The sequence below is a fragment of the Cupressus sempervirens genome, chromosome 9 (genome assembly GCF_028749045.1).
Source record: "Cupressus sempervirens isolate cs-2001-9-10 chromosome 9, ASM2874904v1, whole genome shotgun sequence".
NCBI lineage: Eukaryota > Viridiplantae > Streptophyta > Pinopsida > Cupressales > Cupressaceae > Cupressus > Cupressus sempervirens.
Genome location: NC_143126.1, coordinates 333,953,164 through 333,973,037, shown reverse-complemented (window position 1 = coordinate 333,973,037; position 19,874 = coordinate 333,953,164).

Sequence of the window (19,874 nt, the reverse complement as noted above, 5' to 3'; positions counted from 1 at the left end):
CGCCACCAACCGCTCCTCTTGCCAACTTCCACATTTCATAGGTAGCTAAAAAGGCAAAAATAATGGATTGATGTGGAAGACCAATGTAGGTGAGCTATTGTTTCCAAATTTCCTTCATCTTCTTCAATTCAGTAACCTTTTCCTCGTACATCTCCAAGTGCTTCAAGTTGATAATCAACATAGCTTCAGTGTGAGCCACGTTGGAGAAATCCTGCCTGACTGGTGTCCTCTTGTCCTACCATTCCTGAAATTTCTTTTGGACTTCTTTGATTATCTCATCTGATTGGGCAACAGAGTCATCTTCTCTTTCCATGAACTATTTTACAAACCACTTAAGGTCATTTTGAATAATCTGATGTATAACCTTAAGTTCTTGCAATGCTTCTTTAAGTTCAGATACCCCTTATGCTAGTGCTTCATTTCGCCATTGGATGCAATCTTTTATGACATAAAGAGTTTTCTCATCAAGACCCACTACAGGACATTCAGCTTGAAATTTTTGCAACCCAAATTCTTTCACATCTTCTAGCGATATTACCACTATTGTCTAGTTATATTTCTCTTTTTCATATCCATCATTACTCGCCTCCACCTTTTTAGTAATATTTGATATTTCCTTTGAGGTGTGATCTAAATGTCCAATGTGTTTTATAGTATTAAGCAGAACATCTTGTACCCATTCACCTGCTACTTTGGCTACTTCTTTGCACTTGCGTAAATTCTCCAACGATTGCTGGTTGGTTGCAGAGGATATGTCAAAAATGGCTAACATCTCATGGATCGGCTTGGCTTTAGGATGCAAGATAGCATTAATATACTCCGCCATGTTCTTAATCATTTCCTTCATCTCTTACTTATCTTGCCCGTCTTTCCACACCCTTTTTGCAATCTTCTTGTTGGATACCTCGACAAATTTTATATCTGTCTCGCAGTTTTCCTTTCCAAGGTCGACCTTGGTTATCTGGTAATCCTGAGGAGCTATGGAGTCTTGAGCACTTCCATCAGGTGGTGTGGCTATCTCTTTCGCCCATCGCCCTAAAGTTTTGTCAAAGCTGATCCTCGACTCTATTCTCGCTTTCTTCACTTTAGGCGTCTTACCAAGGCACTTGCTAACCAGGTCATCAATAGGCATGGATATGGGAACAATGCTTCTCTTCTTTTCCATTGATGTCTCCAGCCATTTGGGGGTTGCCTGTTCTTTTTCTGTAGTGGAGGAAATATTGACTAGAGTGAGGTTACCCTATTGATTGTCGACAATCATTAACAAGATCTGAGGCTCTGGTAAATTGTCTGCCATGGGTGGGTCTTCCCCTGCCTTGAGGTCCACAGTTATGGTGCCCTTACTTTTAGCAATCAGTGCCTTCTTCGTACTCGAGCGAGTTATCCTTTTAATTTTTGGAGTCTCCTTTTGAACCTGAAGTTGAAGTATTTTTAGAACTACTTCAAGTTCGACTTCAAGTGGACCTGCAAAAAATTTAGGGACACTTTGATTAGTTCACTTTTGGGCAACCCTTTTATCTCTACTCCTTGAAGATTTCTCAGAAAAGCTTGGAGTAACTATTGCCCTCAATTTTATCCATTTGGCAGTTCTAGCTATCACATCCTTGGTACTGGCATACACATCATTCTCTTCTCTTTTCTCCCAGTCGATTTCTAGAATAGGTGTGCATTCAATTTGATCTATGTAAAATTGATCAACTATTTCCTCAGAGTCATCATCCTTCAGCCCATAAGTATCCAGCTCCACGTTGAACATGATGACCTGCTTAACGGTTAAGTGTGACCAAATCCTCTTCCTCACCTTGAATTCATTGTGGAAATTCACCCTGAAATCCTCTAGCTATGGGGAGTGAAATAGAGAAAATGCATTTTTGACATTGTTTTTGGTAAAGCCGGTGTAATCAAAATCTAGCTGAGAGGTGAAAGGTTTAAGACACAAGCGGGCCAATGACTTGGCTGACAAAAGAGCTTCTTTCACACTAGGGCATCTATAATGTCCAATTTCAATCGAAAAGAATACTGAAGAGGATTTTTTAGAAATTTGAAAGGAGTGAACAAGAGAGGCAAATTGTCTACACATTTCTGATAACACCATAGAGTCTGAACAGTAGCGTTGTAGTTTCAAGGGCTCACCAGGAAAAACCACCTACTTTAATATAGGTAAATCTAGGAAACTGAATAAAGTAGCAACCATAAAAATGAATAGCTTGCTTGGCTTCCTCTGACATCCTATCATTCTCTCGACCTTGCAGTTCAAAAACCAATTTCCCTAAAAAGACATCATTCATTTTCTTAAATTCTTTGCATATTGTGTCTTCTTGGAGATCTCTGTAATATTGATAGATAGGCGTGTCATCTGTCCAAGGTGAATGTGGGAGAAAGTCCCAATCTTTGGACATCACTAGGATGTAGATTAGGTAAGAAGACAAGAAGAACGGACTGCAGTTGGTCACATTAATCAAGCCCTTGTGCAAGTTCTCAGCTATGAGGTCTGACCAATCAATGAACTTGACTCCCTCAACTATTTTTTGTATAAAGAAATACATCTAGGATTCCCAGTGGAAATCATGCTTGCTCCCTTTAATTCTATTCAACAGGAGGACAATATCCATAATCTCTTTGATGAAATGTTCAATAGTCAGCGGTTTTGGCAACCTAGAACCCCCCTCTGCGGGCTGCAAGAGCCAGGACTGAGCAATCTTGGTGTTATAGCTACTTTTTTTTGCTGCATACAGGCGCTTAGCCTCTTTGAATGTCCAAGGCTCATAGGATTCTTTATGAGGGATCCTGAGGGTAGAATTTACACTGGTTCTGTTGATTTTGACAACTACTTTGCCTGAGGCTTTCTTAACACACCCAGAAACAGGGTCGAAATGATTTGCACACTCAAGGATACATTCAGGGTATTGGATAGCAGTGGCTTCTAATAAACCACTATCAACTAGCCTCTAGTAAATGGGACTTGACAGAGAAGCCTTGGCTCTTTCAATGACTTCAGACAATTTCTATTAACCAAAAATGTATCATGAATTTCAGGCAAGGAACTGAGTAATGGAGGCTTCTCCAATTTGGGCATTTTTGGCTGAAAAAGCATCATGATTATTATGACAGCAAATCTATAGAACCAAGTTTTAAAATACTTTCAAAATGAAGCAAAGCACAACCAAAATGCAAAGGGAAAATGGAGATGCACTTACAGTTTGACAATGACACAGCCCGAAATTTGCCTTTCTTACCCAAAAGCGCTGAGATTTTTTTGGAGAAAATGAGATGAGTGGGAAAGGTTAATTGCATGCATTTAAAGAATGACATGGAAAGAGGATCACAGGATGGATTTAGCAAGTAAAAATCATGATTTCTCATTCGTGTGACATTCATCGGAAAAGGTGTTGCGGGTGTTCTTTTTTTAAATACCCTATCAAATCCACACACATCTTCCCATAACAATTAATCATGAAATGAAACCATTAATACTCCATTAAGTATTACTCAAACTGAATACGTGTTGCTTTAAATTTATTTGCATATGACTTCAGGTGCTTTGGGAAAATATTATGCTTGGGCCCACCTTGGAATGGCTCGGCAATCTTTAATCTGCATACAAAAATTGTTAGCAGACAAAATCAAAACTATAATTGAAGTTTAAGTTTTGAGTGATAGACTTCAACATCAACTTGGACTTAACACTTACAAAGGTTGACTCGATAAAACTAGTGGGTTTATTACATGGCAGACCAACAAGACTTTGAACCTAGAGTGGAAGTAAATTACGACTTCAAGTTCAACTTCAGAGGGATGACTTGGGACCAAAATTTGATAGGTGACGACTAAGATTACAAGATCTAACATGTTGAAAGATAAAATAGATGGAAAACTTGATACAAAAATTGATGAAGGCATATTCCTAGTTTATTCGACAAAAAGAAAATCTTATAAGTGTTTAAATTTTAAGGCTAACAAAGTTGTGGAAAGTAAAAATGTGAGAATTGATGAGTTTGGAGGAAAAGGTTGTGCTTCATATAATGAAGAACCTAAAGGCTAAATTACATTCATTTATGTGGATGATGATGCCCCTAGCACTCAAAATTAATAGGAAAATCAATCTACAAATTCCCATCAAATAGAAAGAATGGACTATAACTGTAAATTGTCAAGCAGTAGAGAGTGGGTGTTGAGCAATAGATTGTCAATGTTGAGTCATAGATAGACAATTTTGACCATCAAACAATGAATGTGAAGCATTCAAAACCTAAACTAGAATAAAAATAAAGAAGAGGAAATGATCCTAATATTGTTTTTCTAGATGAACTTGAAGAAGATCCATGAAGAAATATACCTATTTATCAAAATATGTAAGGAGACATCATAAACTAGATCAAATTATTGTAGATACTAAATCAAGGTTATGAAAAGGAGAAAACTCAAAGGTGACACATGCTCATTATGTGGGGTTGAGCCTAAATCAATAAAATATGCTTTACATAATGAAGATTAGATACAAGCTATGAATGAACAAATTGACATGATTAAGAAGAAAAATACTTTGACCTTAGTCCTAAGACCTAAAGAGAAAAATTTCAATGGGACAAAGTGGGTTTTTAGGAATAAGCTCAATTAAAATGGTGAAGTAACAAGAAACAAATAAATACTAGAAAGCAAGGGTTATGCAAAAGAAGGAGTCAACTATGGAGAAACTTTTTTTCCAATGACCAGACTTGAAGGAGTCAAAACTTTGTTTGCATCCTCAACTTACATGAATTCCAAGCTATATCAAATAAATATCAATTTGTAGCTTTAAATGGTATACCAGAGGAAGAAGTATACATTAAACAACTTGAAGGATTTGTAGATCTAGACAAGAGGAATATGGTATGTAAACTAAACAAAGGTCTTTATGGATTGAAACAAGCACCAAGAGCATGGTATGAGATGTTACATAACGATTTAGTAAAAATTGGTTTTGCAAGAACAAATGGTAACAACATTCTATAATTGAAGAAGGCAAAGATATGAATTAAGGCTATCTAAGATATTTGTTGATGATATCATATTTAGATGAAGAGAAGTATTATGTAAATCATTTTTTGCTGAAATGAAAAAGGAATTTGAAATGTCTATGTTTGGTGAGATCAAATTCTTTGTTGGATTACAAGTGTGCCAAATGAAGTTTGGTATTTTCATTTCACAAACATAATACATCAATGAAATATTGAAAATTTTGGTATGGAAGATTCAAGGCCATGGAGAACACCTATTTCTATAGGACATAAGCTATCTAATATTGATGATAATTCTAAAGTGAACCAAACCCTATATAGATCCACGATAAGAAAATTACAATATGTTGTTCACAATAAACTGTATATTGCATTGGTAGTTGGGATAGTTGCTAGATTTTCAAAAAATCCTAAAGAGAATCACATGATGGTTGTAAAAAGGATAATGAGATATTTGAAAGGTATAGAAGATTATGGATTATACTACAAGAGAAGTGATAGATTTGAACTGAAGGTTTTCATTGACTCAAATTGGGTAGGAAATATTGATGATAGGAAAAGCACTAGTGGAAGTGCATTCTTTCTAGGAAAGACATTGGTGTCATGGACAAGAAAGAAACAAAATTGTATTTCCTTATCAATAGTTGAAGCTGAATTTGTGGCAGCTATAGTGAACTATTTAGTTATAATATTGATTAAGCAATTATTGAAGGGCATGCCAGAAGAGATTACAGATCCAGTAGTTATCTATGTTGATAACATAAGTGCTATTAATATTTCAAAGAATCCAATGATGCACACTAAGACAAAGCACATTGCTATCAAGTACCACTACTTGAGAGAATTAGTTCAAGACAAACAAGTGAAGCTAGACTATGTGAATACTAAGAAACAAATTGTTGACATATTCATAAAACTATTACCCAAATATTCTCATGATTCTATTAGAGGTAAATTAGGGGTCATTCCCCTAACTAGGGCTAATTAAGAAGCCAAGGTGAATTACTTCACATGTGCTCAACAAAATATTTTACTTAGTGGTGGGATATGACTCTACTTTAGGACATGCCTAAGGTATAATACTTCAGTACAACATAAAAGATCAGTAATAGATAAATGACAAGTATTAACTAGACATGCAAAATATACATAATTCAGATGTATAAAGAATTTGAAGTTGAGATAGCTATATGTCTTTGGAATTACTATCAAAGAGGAAGAGATTACTGAAAAAATAAGATGAAAGAAAGAGATTACTAAGAAGTCACATGATTATTGAGAATAGAAAGATAAACCTCAGAGGGAGAGAATCATGAAAGAAGAGCAAACCGGTAGAGGGAGTTTGAAAGTTTGAATGGATGAGAATCACAATTAAACTAAGGATAGTGTTCATACATGCAAGTGAAATATTTTGAATTGTATGGTAACTAATTCATTGTTAACTTTTTTAGATATTTGAGATGTTTCCATCAATACCAAAGAGGGAGATTGTTGGAAACTTACAATTGGAACAATTGTTGTTTTCTCACTCATGTCGAATCTATGGATGAGACATCTTGCTACCTAATCTAAATGTCATATTTATTTGATTGATGAAGAGGATTTGAGAGTTACTTATAAATATAGCACCTAGACGAAAGGTTGAAGTTATAATGGATATTTTATTAGATAGACTTTGATAAAGAAATGTAATTATTTATGTTAAGAAAGCTAAGTTGGGTTGAGAAAAAGAATAAATACTAAGAAGTGTTGAGTAATATTAGTGTTAACTAAGCCATATTTAGTACCAAAAAATATAGTGTTGACTAAGCATTGGCATCGACTAAGAAACTTAGTTGATGCTGAGCTAAATAGATTAAACAATTAATAAGTATTTTAGTGTTGACCAAGTGTTAGAATTTAATGATTGTCGAGTGACAGTAAAAGATCAAATTCAAAAGAATTTTAAGATCAATGTAGCTTGATTGATTACTTGGGAGATGTAAAACATGTTGAAGATTAGGTTGATGATTTGGATTATCAAATTGAAGGCGGTGATTAGGTAAAGGCCTACTAGAAGGATTCTAGAGAAGTTTCTAGAGGATGATCAAGAAATTGTTGAATTTGATCATAAACCTTAAGATCTATGGTGGATATAGAAAACAATAAAGCACAAATTTCCTATTTAAGGAGGTAAAGAGTCAAAAAAAAGAGAGTGCACACACACAAAGACGCATAGGATCAAGAAGTGTGAGTTTGTATGCAAGTGAAGTTATATAGAGGAAGGCTAACCAGAAACACACAAGTGAGTGGATGCAAAGATAAAGAGAAATCTTGTAGATGTTTTTGTTGATAAGTGAATTTGAGAAAAAGGACCAAATGTTGATGAGAAGAGTAGACTCATTGATTTAAAGGTGTCTAAGTATATCAAGATAAAAAATGACAATGAAAAGCTTATCAATGAACTAGCATTAGGACTGAACAAAGATATGAACTAGAAAAAGTGAGTTGTAATCACATAGATCAAAACCTACTATTTTCTTTCTTATCACTACTAATAGTTTGTATTGAAATCATTTTAATAGAGGTTGACCTAACAGTCATTAGAAGACTTAATAGTTTGTGTAAATCCTTTAACTAGGTGATATTATAAATAGAATGATTAAAGTCCTCTTATAAGGCTACTCCTAATAGGGTGATTAAATCCTCTAACAAGTTCACATTTAATAGTGTGTATTGTGACCTTTAACAAGGTTGGCTCCTAATTGATCTCACTTCTAAAGAGTGAAAAAGAGTGACATTGTTGGTTTTTTTTCCCAAATTGGATTTCCATGTAAAATTCTAGTGTCAAATTGTAATGAAGTTCTTATGAATGTTTTACATGTGATGATGTTTTCATATATTATGCAATTCAAGTTAAGTTGATGATAGTTTTATAGTAGTGATTGGGCAACAACATGACAAGAAAGATCAAGAGAATAATGATGTGTTTAATATTTAATTGTTCAAGTGGTACATATAGACCTTGAGTAACTAATTCACCACCCCACCTTGCTCACTTATTCTAAACATTTCTAACATCTTTCTTCTTCTAATCATTTTTATGAGATAATTAATATTTAATAAAAATCTTGTTTTTGTATATTTGATAATTTTTAGTATTTTAATTTTGGTAATGATTTGTAATTCATTGATAGATATTCAATTTTTTAAAAGTATCTAAGTAACTAGTAGTTTTGATATCTTCCTTCTTATAATATTATAGATCTTTCATTACTACCATTTAAAGTTATAACTAGAATCACTCTCCAAATACCCCCCATGCTTTTTTGCCATCCCCAACTTGAGGATCTTTAATTTCCCTCCTTCTCATAAAGTTATGTCTTTTCATCCCCTTGTTCCCCTATCCCCCAAGGTCCATGTTACAGTAATTACTTCTATATATGTAACAAATTATTTATATTTTTGACAAGTGTAGATGGATTTATCATGCAATAAGCACATTGGTGAACAAGGATTTCTAGTGAAAAGAGAGTTCTAAGTTATATCATAGTCTATAATTATATTATCATATTTTACTATTATAAAGGAGTAATAATAATTGATTTACTCATTTTTTTTGGTGGTTAATTATTAGTGACTAACTATGTAGTCATTTTTGTCTACGTGACTAATAATTGATGACTAATTATTTTGTCATTTATTTGGTGTAACTAATCAAATTTTGAATAATATTTGTACCATAATCCTTAAAAGGATCTTCTCAAGTATCAAGGGTTACCTTGGTGCTATATATTTGAATAGTATCTATAGAAATTGTTATCTATGTAGTTGACTCTATCATCAAAGTGTCCTTTTCTATTTCTACCACTAGTATATTTGTTCGTAAAGTCTTTGTAATCTTTTCTTGTGCCATAGGGATTTCTCCCCATTAGTCTTTGCTTGGCTATGGGATGTTGGATATAGAGTTCATGACTTTCATAATTACCAATTCAATCTCTTTATTTACCTCTTCATAGTTGCCACCCATAAACATTTTTTTTTCCTTTTGTTTAATAGTATGGGTTCAATACCTTTCATTATCCTCTTTATTTCATCATCACTTTTTAATTTACAGTGTTTTCTAATCTGATTCTCTCCAATACCTCTCTCTTCATCTAGTTCTCTTCATTATCTATTAATCAATCTATTATACAAATCTTTTGGTATGTCTTTTTGTATATCTTCAAACCTTTTATTTCTTATAATCATATGCCTAACTATAAAATTCTCTAATTGTAATCTATCCATATTGAATTGTAAAAAGTTTCTATTGTCAATGATTTGAATATTTAAATTATTAACTTTAGGTTTCTGTGGCTTCTTACCCAAAATTTTCTTTAATTTTGTCTAAACATTCTCAATAGGTGTATCTTCTAATTTCTCTTATTCTTCTTCATCTAATTCAATCAACTATAGTATTGTTTTTCTTTTTCCCAATCCATTGGACATCTGCTTGGTTCTTTTCTTGGAAGGTGATTCAGTCAGTTCTTCCTTCAGCTTCATTAGTCTTTCAAACTTCTTAGTGCTAGGAGAATGGATTGTGTGTACTTTTATCACACTCACTTCCTCTTCATCTTTCTATTTTTGAGTTGGTTGTACAATAGTAGGTTGTACCTAGGATATTCTAGCATAGGGTGCAGTTGCTAATTGACCTACAATAGTGACTCATTCTAAAGTCTAATTGCTAAAGGTTTTTCCATCCGAATCTTTTTTTGGCCACTAGCCTTCATTTCCATGGTTATACCCATTTCCTCTTTTTACTCATTCCTTGTCATACCTAATTCCTTTGAGATTGCATGAATCTTCTTCTCAACCTTTTTCTTATTGTCCTTACTATGAAGTTCATTGTGAACTTCCATGAATTTTTCTTCATAAGTGACCCACCTAGGACACTCCATGTCTCTATTTGATTCCAAAATTATCTTTGCATAACCTTATATTAACTCTTCAATCATTTCATAACCCATAGGGTAAATGAGCTTGGATCTTTGCTCCACTACTTCTATATAGGTAACACTTGTTTCTATAATGAAACAAATACCATTTTTGTATTTGTCAACTAAATTAGGTGGAATTCTAAATCTTTATTTCATATTTGATTGGAATCTCCTCATTATCCTTGGGATATCATCTTTCATTGTTTCCCTAGGTTGTTTTATGTGGAGATGAGTTATCATGTTGATTATACACTTTTCACTATCCCATTCATGGTCTATTGTACCAAGAAAACTTCTAATTATTTGAAAGAATAAATGTATCAATAAAGACTCAAATCTAAATACAACATTCTTATATTTCTTGAACCTCTCAATATTTTCAAGCAATTTTTGTTTCACAATTTCATACATGTTAACTTTTTCCTTCTTAGCTTCCATAAGGTAAGTTGCATGGATGAATCCATAAGTATAGAGTTTTCTCTAGAATTGTAATTCATATTATATTCAATAATCTTACAAATAACCCTTACATTAATTTCAGTTATTAGGTTAGTTCTCATGTTCCTACCATTAGACTTGGTTTTCAAATTGGTTTCAACTAGATTCTTCACATTCTTCTCATTTATAGGATTACATCCTTCATTACTTGAACTAGCAAGTATGTGAATAATTTCATTATAAATCATTATAGGTATATATCCTACCCAAAACACACCTTCATCAATTCTTCTTAGAATAATTTTTCTCCATTCATGATTGTCAAAATATGTATAGGACATATGCTTAACAATGTTTAAACCACTCAAATGTTCAAACTCTTATTTCAAAGATAGGTCATTGTTGAACACTAGGTCTAAATATTTGTGAACATCATTGTCTCCAATACTTTCAAACTTACAATGTATGTAGGCTCTTACATCTTTTGTATATAATATATTTTGTACATGTTATACCTAGGATGCTCTCTCACATCATAGACTATGGGATTTTCCTTTTTGATTGATTCAAAGATTCAAAATACAATTGTATTATTAAAATACCCAAATTTTACACAACAAGGGCTTTTTCTGTTGACCCTCAAAAAATACTTCAATTTGCCTTTAGTACATTGACACTTCACTCTTTACTCCTTAATTCTTCACATAGTCAAATGGTACATAAGATATTATTTGTGATTCTTGTATCTTACCAAATTTATCTTTACATTAATTGCATAAGTACACAATTCACAACAAATGTTTTATGATTACCAGTAAACTTATTTTTTGTTGGTGCACAAACTTGAGATCTTCAAATGACATGCACTCTTAACCATAGCTTCACATGTCTTCTTCTACCTCATATTAACTTCCCTACTCTTAACTCAATCTTTAACCATAGTTTCATCTTTTTGGTACTCGATCTTGTGAACTTGATGGTTCTTTTGCTTTGAAAAATACCTTCCTAAATTCTTCCACATGTTTTCTCAACTCATCTTTCTAATTGTTGTTGCTGCTATCATTCCTTTTGACATTTATGTTATTGTTCCTTCTAAAATTTGGATTCATGTTGATGTTCCTCATGTCCATTCTTCAAAATCTTGTTATATGACCAAAGTTGTTGCATAACTAACATACAAGTGCACTACTTTTTTGATGAGGTCAAGAATGGTTAGCTAGTGCTCTACAATTTTTGGCGATATGTCCAAAGTTTTAACATTTGTAACACACAATGTTGCTCCTTGTTCTATTTTTTCCTTCATTTGATCTCCTTCTCTCACTTGATGTCCTTTTACTAAATATTTTTATTTCATTAACTGTAGGGTTAGTATCCCTAAACATTCTAGTATTTCTATTATTACTATAAAATTTAGGTTTCTTACACTCAATTTCTTTATGACCAAAACTATTAAAATTTTCAAAGTAAAATTTAGTAATACATTTGAATGACTTACATCTAGAGTTCCTCTTTAGATAACCAAATCCATTACATATAAAGTATCTACCTTTAAATTCATACCTTACTTCTTTAGGTGATTTAACTTGCTCAATTGCCTCTAATTTATTAACTTTCTCAGGTTGACTATCTTGCTCAACTTCTTTTACTCCATGTTTATATTGACTTGTTTTAATATTATTCTAGTTATTCTTTTTATTTTAAGGATGTTCAACAACTATAATCACCTAAAAATGGTCATGTAGACTATTAGCCCCCTTCTCAACATTTTGGCTAAATTATTTAATTATTTTCCTAGGCCAAATTGCTAAAAATCAATTTATTTGATCTTAAACTATAGTTTGAATATAATATCCTAAGCCCATTTTTTCTTAAAAGAACATTTTTCCTTTTAATTAAATAAAAGACCCCTTTCTTCTAACCCACTCAATGTGCACACATAAAGTATTTTTCCTATTTACAAATTAAAAGAAAAGGATTTTGTTTCATATGAAAATTCAACTCCTTTTCATTGGTTGACTTGATCTTGCACATGGATCATTAAAAAAAGTCAACCCCCACCCATGACTATCCATTTCTTGATCTTGATCTCAACAATTCATCTACCTTTAAAAGAGAGAGCTCTCTCCCTCTCTAAGGATCCTCATTTTTTGAGCTAATGTTATGCTCCAGGTTTCTTGATAGATCTCCTAGAGCTTTGTGGAGAACTTATTTATTCTTAACTAATTCTCTCATTATCATCCTCATACTAGTCTAGATTCATTTGCAAATAGTCTAGTTTCTTTTTTAATAGCTTATATTAGCTAGTTTAAGTAAAATAGTTGTAATATGCTCATCTAGCTTAGTTTAGCGGTATTCTTGCACACCATATTAGCATAGTTAATTCTTACATTTCATGCTTGAGAACTCCTTTGGATATTTACACTCTTGTTATTGTTTAAGGAATCTTCCATTACAATTTTTACTAGTAAGGGTTGTGTCTTTAAGGCATAGTTGAGAGCTTCTCATATGCACAAACAAACACCTTTGCACTCCATAGATATGGAGCTCTAAGCCAACATTTGAGCATTCAAATTTATGGGATATTTTACATAATATGGTTTAGAGAAGTGCACAAATTGAGTGTACATTTATGGTGCCCATCATAGGGTAGAACATTCTGGTTTTACCTCTCAATCTATGTTTTAAATATGCATTTTCACTTGTTATTTTTTCCTTTTTTTGTAGTCATTATTATGGAATGATACTTTATCAATATTATTTGATAGTTCTTAAGATTGTTTTCAAATCATGTTCTAGTAAAAGTATCATACGCCTATACAAAAGTCTATCACACCAATATACAAAAATTTATTAGATAGGTACAGTGCAAAGTATCATATAGAGTAGAAGTATTGTACTCCTATACTATCGTATGATACTTTTTCAGTAGAAAATAATTACCCATTGTAGAATTTGTTTCTATTTGAGTTGTTTTGCCAATTTTGGGTCTTTGATATTCTATTTTTTAGATTTCTCTGGTTTTACTACTTTGTGATAGAGGTTTTACTATAGTTTTTACCTTATTTTTGGACAAAGCTTCTTGTTGGACTAATATTTTGCTTGTAGGGTTTCTCTAAATGCTTGAAAAATTTCCCCTAAAGAAGATGTGATGCAAAAAGGATACTAATGACTATTTACAAGGCTTCCTATAAGCATAAAAACAAACAAACAAGTGTGATTGTATTTCCCTTATTTTTATGTGTGGTAATATTACTAGTTGTTATTCTTTCATAGGAACATTAAAACTTGCAATTAAGATCTCCTAGTGGAAGGAAAGTATTCTCTTCACCCTTTTGGTGAATCAAAAATCTTGACCCACCTTTAGATTTTGAAAGTGGTGTTGAAAATTTGTTCAGTGCTCCCCTTAGAATTTGTAACAAGGGCTTAACCACCTCTTATGTACTATAAGTTGAGTGGTTATATTGGACATTGGTAGATTGGTCTATTGGTACAATAAAAACCCCACTCTAACAAGTGGTATCAAAGCTTGTTCATAGGTTAGAATACTCAAACCCTTGCGTAACACTGAGGGGGCGATTACTGGGAATTTTTTAGTGCTTCCCTTAGAATTCATGAAAAGGGCTTAATCACCTCCTATGTACTATAAGTTGAGTGGTTGTATTGGAACTTGATAGATTGACCTTTTGGTGTAATGACAACCCTACTCTAACAAGTGGGATAATTGAGCTTCTTGGTATGTTTTGGAGAAGCAATTGGACTAGGAAAGTTTTCTCTTCACCCTTGCAGTGAATTAGAAATCTTGACCTCCAAGAGTGGATCAATTTTGTGTAGTTTAGAATCCTTTAGAGGGATTTCTCTTGAGAAATAAAGAGGAATGACCCAAGTGAAGACAAGCAAACGTGGCCATTCTAACCAACTATAAACTCAAGGTCATCAAGGACACAAAACCTTGGTAGACATAGTTCTTGTCTTCTCTTAGTGTAAGTACTTGTGGGATTTAGGCCATAAAATGCTAAGAAAGAATGATTAAGGTACTTTTTGTAACAAAATCTTGCACCCTTGCTTAAAGTCTTACCTAAAGGCAACCTTGTGAAACATGGAAACAATCTTCAAGTTGTGGGACTTGAACAATGAGATTGAGTCTCCAAGGAAGGCTAGCTTCCTTAATACTAGGGTGCATCCAACTACTTCTGAGAGGAAAAGGGAGAAGGAATGTGTGAAATTAAACTACCTAATCTAATCTAAATCAGGTGATACACCCAAATAGTATGTTTGGCCTTATCTCTACCTAACAATTCACTACTCATTATTAAAAACTCAAGATACACTGATTCAACCTTTGCATTAACTCAATAATTACATGCAAATCAGGAACCAAATGAGATGCTACAAGGAAGGAACTTCACTCTATAACATCTAAGAAGAAAAAGTAGATATTGTCATGCTAAATTAGATAATGAAAATAAAATACCAATAGAGGAAAGAAAGATTTTCACTAATATTGATGGGAGAATGAGGTACAATAGAGAATTACATTGATTCATAGACAAAAGGAAATTATAGTAACAAAGCATAGAATGCTACTGGTATAGAATTAGAGAAAATGGCTGACCCTTGGAAACGTTACAAAACTTGCTTTTATGGTTCAAGCATATGAGATAGCTTCTACCCTAAGGCTTAGCTCAACCACTACTAGTACAGTTACAGAGGATAATCACTACAAATCAAGGGAAGATTTGATCCTAGTACACATCTAGATGTAGAAAAATCATATATTTCAGTAAATAGAGCCTTGAAAAGATGGAAATGGTGGCCATTGCCATTTTGGCAGGGTAGATGGATAACTAGGTAGTAGGAATGATGAAAATTGTATTGAATAAGCATGGGTAACACCAAAGAGTAGTTGCAGTTGATCAAAAATATCAATTTTCCATTAATGAGTTGTTTCTTCTTTATTTTGAACATGCCAAATCAAATATATCAGTAGGTCAACTATATTCAACCTCCATGTATACCTTTCCTAAAATTTCATTGGCTAAGGACACCTCTTATAATTTTTAGCTAAGAGAAGTGATCACCTTTTCTCATGTCAACCCAAGGACCTTTGATCTTAAAATTTTCAATGAAGTCAAAATCCCTTCATAGCATATTTAGCTAAGAAATTGGCCCCTATGATCTTATGATCAATCAAAATTAAAATCCTTACCATCTCATGACAATACAATCTTATGAAATTACCTTTGGCATAGCATCAAAGATCCATCAACTTGCCCTTGAGATCTCATGATCAACTATTTATCATATGGTCGTGGGACCTTTTAAGTTTCTTTGTGATATTATGAGTGCAGCTATCTTGACTTTATAATCTTATGATGCGATCTATCATAACATCAATAGAAACAACTTTAACCCTTACAATCTTATGATCGTAGTTAGCCAAACCCCATCATAAATTTGGTGGTCTATCAAATTAGTCTCATAATCTCACAAACACAATCTATTGTGAGATTAGAAGACCCTTTCTATTTTCCTTTGTTAATGGAAAGCCTTGATTTGACCTTTTTCACCTTCATTTAATGAACTATCCCTTCAAAAAATGACCTTTGAGATGCTATAACAATAGGGAATCATAAGACTGGGCCCACCCAAACACATGTCTAAAGCTCACTTCCTTGCTATGTCTAAATATTATGCATCTTTAAAAAGTGTGCAAGTGACAATCCTAGATCATTTGAGATCGGACGGTCCTGACAAAACTAAAAACCTTTGAAACTTATTAGTACAATCCCACCCTACGATCTTACAATTGCACGATGGTAGGATCACACCTTAGTGTAACTTCATGAGTCTAGTAAATTACCTCTATGATCATGAGATCCACTCTTTATTATAGTATCAAAAATCCTTCAATTAGCTTCACTTTTCCACTCTTACGATCTTACAATCATTTGATGCTACAAAAAGCTAATGCTTTGACCATTATCAGTCCTTTTTATCTTTGAAACCCCTGACATTGCACCTTACAATCTCACACCTGTATGATTCTATGATAAACTTGACTTCTTGTAACATTGAGAGACCTAAACATTATCCTTGTGATCCTTCAATCCACTGTAAGATCGTATCCCATAGCTTTTTCATTATATTGTAACATCAACCTACCATTTTGTATGAGACTCCTACAATGTCATGAGAAGGGATATCATTAGATCACAAACCTTGAAAACTTCACTCATGATGCAAGGATAAAATGGGATGACTGATTGTTGACTTCTGCAAGGTCACAACATTAATCCTTTGAAGCTTATGGATAGAGCATAGTGATTTAATTTATTAGCCCTCATTCAATGAATATTTCCTTCAAAATTGACCTCATGATATTACAACTAAAGAAACCCATAAGACTAGCCCACCAAGACATGTATCATGAGGTAATATTCCCACATTAGTTAAAAATTAGGAACCTCTAGAAAGCATGCATATGATAGTCATTGATTTGATAAGACCTAATGATCATGGAAAGACAGAAGAATTCTGACATAGTTTGCACTCTCGACTAATCAGCCATCACCAACCTGGCACACTATTTGACACATCCTTCATTATGGCCAACCTCCTAAAAAATAGTCCCATAAATTCATGTGACAACATATTTCTTACCTACAATGACTAAAGTTCATTCATTTTTAGAAAGCATGCATGCAATGACCATTAATCTCCTTTCATCCAATAGCCAAGAAGATTGTGGGCCTTCTAAGTTGTTCTTATGAAAATTTTGACTTGCAATCGTGAGAATGAGCATGAATCACAAGATTTCAACTTTAAAATACCCTAAGCATATAACATGAAACATAAGGGACTGAACACTTATGAAAATAAAAGATATGATAAGGTTTGTGTATCCTTTCTAAGCTTTCAAGGAAATAATATTTGAATAATCAAATTTGACCGCTAGACATGTTTGCCACTCTAAAATTCAAACTTTGGCAGAGGGGAAAAAATGGCTAACAATACTCTTGTGACCATGAGGTCCATTACTTTACACAAGGAAATGTTTCCAATAATAGATGCAAGAGGAGTGCTATAAATTAAATCCCTTTCTAAACCCCATAGGCTAGAAGCTACCTTATTTTGGTGCTCAACATATTTGTTCAAGAAACAATCCTAGTGGATTACCTCTATCACCCCAAGATTTTACACTCATCATTTGTGTCCCCTTGATTATGCCAATGACATCTCCATGACAAAGCCAATATCTCTTATGGCTAGCCACTTGGTGTGAGGTGAAGGATCATCAAGCGTGGGTGAAGTTGTTGACTAATGAACCATTACCTTAGGTAGTACTACTCGGCATGTATTTTAAAATGTGCTAGACCCATGTAAATGTTCTTGTATAAAAAAAAAATCTCATTAGCATTCATATAAATTTTTCTTTAGATATCCCAATTGTGTATTGCCAAGGTTGCTTTGTCCCTTGTCTAACTATTTGAGACATTTTAATTTCCCTTACTATTTTCAAGCCATGTTGTTTTCTATTGTAAATTGAGGTCCTATACTATCTACACTACCCTCTTGTCTAAAACATTAGAAAAATCAGCCTAAAACATAGGATTTTCAAGCCTCAAACTACACTTTTCATAGTTCACTAGCGCTTTATTGCATGGCCTTTTGAGAAATATCACTTGACATTTCACACCTATCAAAGCATCACAACACTGTTGTTAACTATATTGTATGCTAGTTTCCAATTTTATTACACTTCTTAAGGAAAACTATCATCTAGAATAAAAGTATCCCTTAATTACTATAAAGTCTATTGTATGATATGTTATATTGATCAAACATTTCTTGCTTCTCTAAGAGATATTGTCTGGTCTCTAGTACTTCCTAATAGAGTCAAAATTGTGTCTTAGTTCATTTAGGGGTGTCATCACTTCATCCTACCTAAGTTTGTCAGATATAGGCTCAAAATGTTGCTAAAAGTCACTTTCCAAAATATGGTTACATTTCTATGCTAACCACTTGTTATCAAGCTTCTTTCTCACTCTCTTGGCCCAATTCATTGGTGTTGTAAATTCTTGAGCACTCTTGACAAGCCACTTACTTATTTCTATCTTTTATAAGTGATCATACTTGACCTTATGAGCTTCAAATCTAAAATGTTTTACCTCATCTTATTAGATAAATACATGCCCTTACATGTTGGTTGTGACTATTTTCCAAGTTGGTAAAGGTAGTCATCCTTCTTTCACCTTTGAATAGTAGAAAACTCCAACTAGACATCCTTGTAGACAACCTTATGTGGAGGATCCCATCTTTTATAAGATGTAGATGGCTAATACTTGGTATAACCAACTCTATACCTTTGAGAACCCATTTATATGCCCTTTGATACACCTAGGGATGAAGACAATGTGTTAATCACCATGCATCCTAAGGAGAAAAAACACTCATTAGAGAAACAAGAACATATAGAAAAGGAAAGACTCAAAGAAGCCATATGCATAGCAACTAGAGAAAGAACCTATCATCAAGCTGAAGTTGATGCTCATATGTGTAACACTAAAAATATGTATGGTTATGAAATAAATCCTTTTGAGAACACTCCTCTTGGTAGAAATGATGGAAACAACACACCTCCTAGAACTCCTAGAGTAAACATAGTAGTGTGTCCTTCACCACCTAGATACTCACAGTCACATCATGAAAGTGAGACCAATGATGAAATCACTAGTGAAGACCTTATTAGATTTCAACAAGATGAGGTTGTCCAAAGGCTAATGCTTAAAGCCTTGGAAAAATTGGGCACCAATATTTTGATTACATGATAGCTAAGGGATGGAAACTCCTTGAGGATTTTTATATGCAAAGAATCATCCATAAATGAGAACCTAAGCTAAGATATTTAGAGAGAAAATGCAAGAACTCAAAAATAAACTCGCTGAATTGAAAGTTTCCAAGGAACAAACCAATATCTCTTTTATTGAAATCAATATCTCTTCTTTTTGATAGGAGTGTTTACACAATCCCATTCCTATGGATATAGATGTTCCCATATATGATAAATATGATGGGAATGGAAATCATCATGATCGTGTAAGATACTTTTATGCTCTTAGCATGGAATTTATACCCAAAGACATTTATCTCATGAGGTTATTTCCTAGGATCTTCAAAAGCCAAGCTTTCGAATGGTTCATGAAACTATTGCCTCCTCTCAAATTATTTGATGAACTTTCACAATGGTTCATCCATAAATATTCTTATAAAATTAAACATCCCATCACTATGTTGGACTTGTGCAACATTAAACAAAAACAAGGTGAAGCTTTTGCCACATACTTCTAATGATAAATATCTTTACAGTCTAGGTACCCTCGATAGATTCCTAAGATCAAGAAGATTGATATTTTTGTCAATACACTCATACCTAAACTCTATTATGACCTTAGGAAATAGTTTTTCACACCTTTAATGATAT